The sequence below is a fragment of the Choloepus didactylus genome, chromosome 6 (genome assembly GCF_015220235.1).
Source record: "Choloepus didactylus isolate mChoDid1 chromosome 6, mChoDid1.pri, whole genome shotgun sequence".
Classification (NCBI taxonomy): domain Eukaryota; kingdom Metazoa; phylum Chordata; class Mammalia; order Pilosa; family Megalonychidae; genus Choloepus; species Choloepus didactylus.
This window is the reverse complement of record NC_051312.1, coordinates 46,716,987-46,725,387: the sequence shown is the minus strand read 5'-3', so window position 1 is coordinate 46,725,387 and position 8,401 is coordinate 46,716,987. Positions and strand designations below refer to the sequence as shown.

General features: G+C 36.9%; 1 pseudogene; it reads left to right on the top strand.

The window, feature by feature from the left end:
* The first annotated feature begins 3,180 nt into the window (after positions 1 to 3,180).
* Positions 3,181 to 5,266, top strand: LOC119536919 (annotated as a pseudogene).
* Positions 5,267 to 8,401: the final 3,135 nt, after the last annotated feature.

Here is an 8,401-nt window from a genome sequence, read left to right as displayed (position 1 = left end):
TAAGACCCGCCTTGAATTGGCAGGGTCACATCTCCATGAAAATAATCTAATCAAAAGGTCCCACCCACAATTGGGTGGGTCACATCTCCATGGAAACAACCTAATCAAAAGATCCCACCCACAATAGGTCTGCCCTCACAAGAGTGGATTAAAAGAACATAGTCTTTTATGGGATATGTAACAGATTCAAACCAGCACACTAGTGTAACCAGATCTAGAATTGTCTGAGTTCTAAATGGCTTAACGATTTTAAACCACACATGTCCTTTCAAGAAATCCCCTTTTTCCTTAAGTCTGAATGAACTATTCTTTGCAAGCAAAAGTGTGATAACCACATTTTGATAAACAATGTGTCTCCTCTTTCCTGTTCTTCTTCTGTGCTTCCTCCCCTTCTATATATGAGCCTGTTCACCAAATGATTCAACTGAAATACACATAATTTTTAAAAACAGAATTACCAACACTGCAAACAACTTGGAGTCATGTAGAAGTAATGAATATTTTAGAACTTTGCTTCCACAAGTTTCATTATTACTCCTTTATCCTGGAGATTCCATAAAGGATGTATTCATTTTTTGGACAAAATTCTATAATCTCCATAAATTCACATTATTTAAGAGGTCATGTCTATGTTCAGCACATGAATTTAGTCCACAAATGGCTCTCAGTAAAGTATATGTGCCTCATAATATTTACTGTAATAATATTCTACACAGTAGTACACTACTAGTACTATGCTCTGTGTGGTGTCTTTCATCTAAAGATTCTTCTAAATTCCTCTTATGAGGCAACAAGTACTTAGACTCTATTTTGGTCATTTAATTTTTAACTGGGAACAGTACATAGAAGGATGGAATCTGCCATCCTTTTAGAGAGAACAAACTTATGTACAAGGGGGAAAGCAAAGTTCCAAGAAGTATACACTTAATATTTTTGTACTGGTTAGCTGGTACTCTTTGTCAATGAGAACATGGTTTTGATCCCAGTGTGGTTCATTTATCTTTGCTAACTTCCTTAATCAAAGTATGCACACCTAACCCTAACCAACTGTTTGACAAATGTCTTCTCTTGGTCAAAACAGAGCCTGAAAAGAGAATAAAATAATCCAGGGAAATCCATCAATACAATTGGAAAAATAATTTAAAATACTTGTCCAAATGACAAAGGATTTGTAAAGCTTTAATTCAGAGACTATTTATTAGTCATATAGAAAGGCACTACTTATATAAACACAGACAAAACAATTCCTAAATGATTCTAGATAAATAATTAGTCTATCCATTTTAATAGTAGTGGTATTTCCCAAATATGTATCATGATATGTCTATCAATGAGCAGAAATAGCTTTATTAAAAGCATGAGGGAAACAAAGAGTTTTAGAAGATTAAAAATCTTAGCACTTTAGTTTCACATTAAAGCCATTCATTTGAAACACATCAAATCAAATAGTGAAAGAGAAAAAGAATGATGCTTGTTTGACCACCTTGGTTATGTAACTAGTAGTGAGATAATTTGGTATCATCTGGGCACCAAAAACATATAATCTATCCCTTAACATGTAGTTTGGAAAAAGTGTTATGTCAAAATTGGTTGATGATGATTGCTACAGTATTTTTCAACAATAAATTAAATGTGTTTTTTAAATAAAATACTTAATTTTGCAACAAATATTCTCCTAACATAAAATTCTAAAAAAAAAGAATTCACTACAGGAGTCAAATAAAAGAATGCACAATTTTTGTAAATGTCAGAGAAAAAAAACCTAACTAGTTCTACTACAACTTTTGTATCAAATTTCTCTGTAGATGCATATTGACATATTACAAGTTAGATACAATGTGTCACTGTATGACACATCTATAAAATAATTTGCCTTCACATTTTGATACTCTAAGTCCTATAATGAGTGAAAAGTTTTCAGACAGTTTTTTCTTTCTCTTACTCCCACTTGCAACAGGGACCAATAGTATGGTTCTTTTTAGAAAAAGTAGTTAGTTATTTCTTGTTCTTGCTTTGTGGAAGTTCTGTAAGCCCAATGCCTTATTATGTCTAAAGACATTAGAATTGTTTTAAAACCTCATCTTTAAATGTTTAATCCACAAACCTCTTTTGATCTCCTCCTCTGTGTTTTCATTCCTTTGTATTTGTGGATTCACAGATAGGTAGCACACAGTCTCTGTGTGCTCAGTGTAGACAGAAATGCCTAAAATTCCTTTAAAAATATAAATTAATTCTAGATTTCATCTTCATGAAGGTATTTAAACATTAGGATGCAATCATAAAGGTGACAGCAGGAAGCTTCTTGAGAATGTCAGACTTCTTAAATGTGAAGTTGTCAACTGTCCCCAAATTGATCTATAATTTCAAAGCAATTACAATATTAATACCAGCAGGATTTTTTGAAGATATCAACAAGCTGGTTCTCAAATTTATAAGGAAAAAGACAAGCAAGATTGGAGAACTCACACTACCTGATTTCAAGACTTATCAAGACAATCTGCTATTGACAAAAGGATAGACTCACAGACCAATGGAACAGAATAGAGCCCAGAAGTAGACCCACAGATACACTAACTGATTTTTCACTAAGATATAAAGGTAATTCAATGGAGAGTGAATTACCTTTTTGGCAAATGGCTCTAGAGCAATTGGACATCCATATGCAAACAACTGAATCTTGACCTATATACCTCACACTTTATACAAAAATTAACTCAAAATGGCTCATAGACCTAAATGTAAAACTATAAAACTTTTAGGACAAAATGTTTTGACCTTGGTTTAGGCAAAAAGCTCTTAGATATGATGTCAAAAGCAAAACCAATAAAAGAAAATATTAATAAATTAAACTTTATCAAAATTAAAAACTTTTGTTCCTCAGAAGACATTGTTAAGAGAATGAAAGGCCAAGCCACAGACTGAGGAAGATGCTTACAAATCACATCTGACAAAGGAATTGTATCCAGAATATATAAATAACTCTCAAAAATTTAACAATAAGAAAACAAACAACTCAAATAAAAAAGCACAAGAGAGTTGAACAAACACTTTACCAAAGAAGATGCACAGGGGGAAAATAAGCACATGAAAAAGATGCTTAACATTATTAGTCATTAAGGAAATTCAAATTAAAACCACAAGGTGGGGGGTCAGTCTATCTGTCCCTCAGCAGATGCCATCATGACAGATGCAGCCAGTCAGGTGCCCCTGAGTACTGGTCTCACCATCCTGTCCCAGCCACTCATGTACATGAAGGTTCTCGCTCAGATGGGGTATGAGACTTTCCTCCAACAATAAAATGAAATTCTGGGGTTGGCAAGTATGTCAGCTTTCCAGTCTCTTTTTTACATTGCCAGCATCAGTGGGAAGTGTGGGTTGTTCACAGCTTAATTCCAAGACTGGGTTCTGGAGTACTTGCATCTGTGATCCAGGATAAAGTTACACAGCTGTTCTGGTTTGCTAATGCTGCCATTATGCAAAACACCAGAAATGGATTGGCTTTTATAAAGGAGATTTATTTGGTTACAAATTTACAGTCTGAAGGCCATGACAATGTCCAAATTAAGGCACCAACATGAGTATACCCTCACCAAAGAAAGGCCAATAGCATCTGGAAAACTTCTGTTAGTTGGGAAAGCATGTGGCTGGCATCTGCTGATCCTGGGTTGTGATCCAGCTCCTCTCTCAGCTCCTGTGCATTCTTCAAAATGTTGCTCTTGGGGCATTTTGTCCTCTTTTAGCTTCTCCAGAGCAAACACTGGGCTAACATCTCCAAAGTGTCAGCAAAAGTCTGCTTTCAATGGCCATCTCCAAAATGTCTCTCTTACCTGCTCTCCAAAATGGCACTCTCAGCTGCTCTGAGGTCCTTCTGTTTGTGAGCTCTTTTATAGAACTCCAGTGATTAAATCAATCCCACCCTGAATGGGCAGGGCCCATAACTGTGGAAATAATCCAATCAAACATTTTGCTCACAGTTGATTGAGTCACATCTCCATGGAAACAATCAAAGGATTCCAACCTAATCTGGAAAACCTAATATGTCTGCCCCCACAAGATTGCATTAAAGAACATAGTGTTTTGGAGGACATAATACATCCAAACCAGCACAACAGCATTACCAGGAATGTGAAAAAGTTGAGGAATTGGGCCTGGGAATGTGCAGAAAGAAGTCTCATCATCCTATGATGGAGTTATAAAGAAACAACTCTAGAGATGATGGCTTGTTCTGCTGTAATCCTCAGCACAGATCCCTTACACTTGATCATTTTGAGATCCCTGGTACAATTCATTGGCATAGAATCCAAATACTGTGGACTTTGTGAACCCATAGTAACCATCTGTTGTGAAGAAGGCATCCCAGGATTTTTTGCAGGTTTTATTCCTCACCTCCTAGGTGACATCATTTTTTTGTGGCTCTGTAACTCACTGGCCTACCTTGTCAATACCTATGCACTGGACAGTGATGTATCCACCATAAGTTAAATAAAGAGTTCTTCCCACACTGTCACAGGATTTTTTGCAGTATTGTTCTAGTTTGCTAATGCTGCAGAATGCAAAACACCAGAGATGGATTGGCTTTTATAAAATGGGGGTTTATTTCACTACACAGTTACAGTCTTAAGGCCATAAAGTGTTCAAGGTAACACATCAGCAATCGGGTACCTTCACCGGAGGATGGCCAATGGCGTCCGGAAAACCTCTGTTAGCTGGGAAGGCACGTGGCTGGCGTCTGCTCCAAAGTTCTGGTTTCAAAATGGCTTTCTCCCAGGACATTCCTGTCTAGCAAGCTTGCTCCTCTTCAAAACGTCACTCACAGCTGCACTCCGTTCAGTCTCTTTGAGTCAGCATGTTTTATATGGCTCCACTGATCAAGGCCCACCCTGAATGGGTGGGGTCACACCTCCATGGGAGTATCCCACCAAAGTCACCACCCACAGCTGGGTGGGGCACATTCCAAGCAAATCTAACCAGCACCAAAACGTCTGTCCCACAAGACCACAAAGATAATGGCATTTGGGGGACACAATACATTCAAACCGGCACAAGTATGTTGACCTATCTCTTTGTACTTGTGTCTAATCTTACAGCTGTCAACAACTGTGGGTTTGCTGGTGGGACCCCTCCTTACTCACAAATATATACTTCTTGGATAGATTGCTGGTGAATGCTACAAAAAGAGGGAAATATGAGCCAAGGAAATAGCTTGTTTTTTTTCTGGAAAGTACCCTTTGGGAAGACTTACTATTGTGATCTGACATTTCTATAGTCCCAGATGCACAGAATTATGGGAGAGAATGTTGATTTCTATACAGTGTGGTGTGCTTTTTGAATAGTCAAACTGAATCTTGAGAAAATAGAGGTGTTTGGTGTCTGCCCTTTTTGTTTTTTTTTCCCAACACAACATAATATACCAAGATTCCCCTATTAAAAAAAACACACACACACACAAGATGTAACTACATATCTATAGGAATGGCTTGAATAAAGCCCAACAAAACCAAGTAATAACAAGGATACAGAGCCCATGACACAGCCACTTTTGAAAATTGATTGGCAGTTTCTTATAAGGTTAAACATACATTTACCATATGACCCAGAAATCTCACTCCTAAGAATATTTTCCCAAGAGAAATAAAAATGTACATTCAAACAAAAACTATACACAAATGTTTGTAGCAGCATTGTTAATAATTCCTAAAAACTGGAAACAAGTGTCCTTTTACCGGTGTATGGATAAATGAAGTATGGTATATATACAATGAAATATCATTCCATAATTAAAAGGAACAAACTATTGAAATACAGAACAGTATGGAGGAATCTCAAATGCATTATATTCAGTGCAAGGACTAGATTCAAAACCTATATGCTGATTAATTCCATTTATATGACATTCTGGAAAAGGCAAAGCTATAGAGATGGAGACCAGATCAGTGGTTGCCAGGGGTTAAGGTTGGAGGGAGAGTATCATTGCAAAGGGTCAGTTTGAGTGAGTTTTGGGGGACTATTTGTGTCTTCATTTCAGTGGTGGTTACACAATTCAGTGCACTTATTAAACTCATAGAACTGTACACCCAAAAGAATAACTTTACTGTATGTAAATTTAAAAATACCAAAGAAGAGTTAACTGAAGGAAGTTTAGTAAGGGAACAGTTATTAATAGAAGTTTGGGCAGAGTTAAGGGAACAACATGGGTTGGTGAAGAGCACAAGGACCTGCATCATCATCCAGAAAGGTGAGAGGAGGGATCCAATAACAGAATCTGGCAAGACTATGGCTATGGGAGAAGGGGCACTTGACAGAGCTTTGGCGATGTGTACCAGGAATGCAGCCATTGCCCAAGCCACTGATCCAGAACCCAACCAGAAGCTAGAGAGCAAGGGAGCCAGAATTATGCAGTCCATAGAGATCAGAAGGGCAAAGAGTAGAGGAGCATGCATCTGGTGAGGGAAATGGATATTGACCAGCTGTACTGATATGTATATATTGTGTCCCCCAGAAAAGTCCATGTTTTTTGATGCAATCTTGTGTAGGCAGACATATGTATTAGTGTTGATTAGATTGTAAGTCTTTGAGTGTTTTCATGGAGATGTGACCCACCCAACTGTAGGTGATAACTCTGATTGGATAATTTCCCTGGAGGTGCAGCCCCACCCATTCAGCATGGGCCTTGATTAGTTTACTGGAGCACTATATAATCTCAGACAGAAGGAGCAAGCTTGCTACAGCCAAGAGGGACACTCTGAAGAACGCACATGAGCTGAGAGAGGAGCTGCCGATGAGAGACAGTTTGAAGACGGCTGTTGAAAGCAGACTCTTGCTCCAGAGAAGCTAAGAGAGGTCAAATGCCCCAAGAGCAACTGAAAGTGACATTTTGAAGAAGAGCTGTGGCCTAGAGAGGAACATCCTGGGAGAAAGCCATTTTGAAACCAGAACTTTGGAGTAGACACCAGCCATGTGCCTTCCCAGATAACAGAGGTTTTCTGGATGCCATTGGCCATCCTCCAGTGAAGGTACATTGTTGATGACTTATCTTGGACACTTTATGGCCTTAAGACTATAACTGTGTAACCAAATAAACACCCTTTATAAAAGCCAATGCATTTCTGGTGTTTTGCAAAAAGGCAGCATTAGCAAACAAGAACACCAGCATAACCATTGTATTGTTAAGGGTACGCTGACTGCTAGTACCATAAGCCTACTCTGGTAATCTGGCAATCTTAAATAGGAAATTGTAGGTGATATGGAGGGACTTCACATGAATCAAAGGGAAGGCTAAAGAAACAATGCTGGGAAGAACAGGACAGCTTTAGAAATTGCAAAGCATTTGAGTTTTGGGTTGATCTTTTTTGGGTATTATCACTGGAGCAAATGATATATATTATCTATTAATGTCAGTCTTTTGTTTTTGTGTTTCCTGTCCAATTTCTTATTATAAAAATTTTCAAACACTCAGAAAAGGAAAAAACAAAAAACAACAACAACAAAAAACCCCCACAATACCAATATTTAACTAATAGTTAACCAATATACAATTTAACAATTGTTAACATTTTGCCATATTTACTTTATATCTCTCTATATGTGTGCATATACATTTCATTTTTGTTAACTTTTCAAATTAAGTTGGCAACATCATGACACCTCATTCTGAAATATTTCAGCACAGATATCCTAAGAATTAGGACAATCTTTTCCATAATTACAATACTATTACCTCATTTTAAGAAAATTAGCCAAATTTTCTATCATCTAATATGCAGTTCATATTCAGGTTTCTCCTTTTGTTCCAATAAGATGGGCTTTGTTTATTTTTATAAACAAGAATCCAATCAGTTTTCATGCATTGTGTTTAATTATGTTGTCTTAGTTTCTTATAATCTAGAAATATTTTTATCTTTTTTTATGCATGTCTTCATTTTATTACTCATCTCCATCTTTTTTTGTTCTTCATGACATTTAAAAAAAAAAAATCCAGGCTAGTTGTTCTTTAAGTGTCCTACAATCTGGATTTGTCTGATTATTTCCTAATGATGTCATGTAATTTGAACTTCCAATCCTATTTCTCATGTAAAATGGAAGTTGGCTCTAGGGACTTGATGGAAAGTGATATTGTAAACTTTTTATTGTATCATAAGAGGTGGTACATGATATCAGATTGCCCAAACATCACTGCTAAGTTTGCTCACTTGGTTAAGGTCGTGTGCTTAGGATTGAAATTCCAGGGAAGATATGTAAGATTCTGTCTATAAAGCAACTATAATTACTATAGTTAAAGAAATTAAAGTGAAATTAGAAGATAGAGCTGAAGAAATTCAGAATGTAGACCAAAAAGTCAAATTGGTGGAAACTATGAAAGAGAGAATAAAATAGTTGGAGGATAGAGTGAGAAGGTTTAAAA